The following is a 2,072-nucleotide window of genomic DNA, read 5'->3' on the forward strand; positions in this document are numbered from 1 at the left end:
ATAAGAAAGGAAGGATATTGATGTTTCCCATCTGTCAGTCCATCCGATCATTCTGTCAGTCACTAAATACGAGTCCTTAGACTGTCAGATTAGATTATTGTATTAACTGGCTGACTATCATTCGAACAGTCAGTTTATGTCTGTAACTATGTATATATATTGTGACCTAATTTGATCTGTCTCCAACTCAGACAAGTGACCTGACTTTAACTGACTCCCACGCTGACTACAGTGATCTGACCTCCTCTCATTCCCACTCAGACAGCATTGACCTCTCCCTACCAGACAACAGTGACCTGACCCCTCCCTCTTCCTCCCACTCAAACAACAGTGACCTCCCACTCAAACAACACTGACCCACCCCCCTCCTGCCAGCACTCACATGTGGCACCCGGACCTTCTGCTTGGTGGGTGACAATGTTCCCTGATTCTCCTTCACTTGGACAAAAGGCTGATGAAAGGACCCATTGTGACGTGTGTCGAGAATTACTTATAGTCTGCCCTGGCTTCTCTGTACGCCATTTTCTGTCGTCTTTCATCCTCTGTCTGTCTGTCTGTCTGTCTGGATTTACTGACACAAATAGTTCTTTTTTTTTAGTTAGTGGTATTGTGGTATTTTATATGTATTAATTAAAAGACTAGATTAATAAATAAATGTCCTAAGTCATTTTTTTTATTAATATATTATTATAAATGGTTTACTATATTATATGGACTTATGGAGGTAATAAATCGATATAATATTTTATATAAAGTAATGTACTATTAATATATGTGGGTATTTATTTGATGTAGTAATAATAGTCACAAAAGTAGTTACACCATATATCAAGGCGGGGGGCAGTATAGTGCTTGACACACCTCCCCCCAACACTCACTCCCAACCAATTATGGTCCATTTTAACAGAGAAACACAATACCTTGGTCGACGGTCTGTGCTCTCCCCGTCCACACCCGACTCTTGATTGTGTTGTCGTACCATGACCTGACCTAACCTGACCTTACCTCACCTGACCTGACCCTATCCACACTCGATTCTGATTTTGTTGTATCATAACCTGACCTGAAACGGGTAATCCACCTATGTACTGTATGTGTAAAGTTCAGGGTCTCTAATTTCTCATATTTTAGAGCTACGGCTGGAAGACAGACAGACAGACAGACAGACAGACAGACAGACATAAGCGTCATTATAGATTAACATTATTATTATTATTTACATTTTAATTCTTTATCTTTGATTTTTTGGTCAGAATTCGCCTATCGAAAAAAAAAGTTGACTAAAGTTTAATATTTTCACGTTGTTCACCACAAATATTTCACGAATCTTTGAGTTTTTTCCCTTCGGCTTTGATCTTTAGTAACAGTACACAGGTTGGAATCTCACTACGTTAAGTTCACTCTCATTAAACACACATTTTTATCCCAGTTACCGCCATAATTATTCATTTTTGTCCCGATAAAAAAAAAACAATAATTCCGAGTAAAGTATTTCTCATCGTTCTTTTTCATCTCTTTCGTTTACTGTAATTTGATTCAATACATAAATTATATCAAGGTTACAGTGGTAATATATATGAAAATACTGATGGTATAATTTTTCTGTTGATTATATTGACAGTGCAAGTAAACGGTGGAGGGAAGCCGCGTGTTGGGTACTGCACTTGATATGTCTTCACTCCCTCATCTGCAGAGTGAGGTGCTCATTCACAGCTTGGTACTGTAGAGTGAGGGGGAAGGGGAGGAGGGGGATGTGGGGATGGGGTGAGAGGGTGGATGGGGTGAGGGGGAGGGGTGGTGTCGGTACCAAAGGGAAGCATATCATTACATTACATTAATTACACTGTATCGGAATATTTGCATAATAAACGTTACCATAAATTACAACAATGATATTAATTACATTTTGTATCGCTGTATTTACATAATAAAAGTTACCTTACATTATAACAATTACATTAATGTTACATGTATATTATGGCAAATATTCTATGGCGTAATTACTGGAACGTTATAATGATTACTTAACTGAGTCACTTAAGTTGTGTCAAGCCTTTCGTTAAACACCTGTC

The sequence above is a fragment of the Homarus americanus genome, unplaced genomic scaffold, assembly GCF_018991925.1.
Source record: "Homarus americanus isolate GMGI-L3 unplaced genomic scaffold, GMGI_Hamer_2.0 scaffold36448, whole genome shotgun sequence".
NCBI classification, from domain to species: domain Eukaryota; kingdom Metazoa; phylum Arthropoda; class Malacostraca; order Decapoda; family Nephropidae; genus Homarus; species Homarus americanus.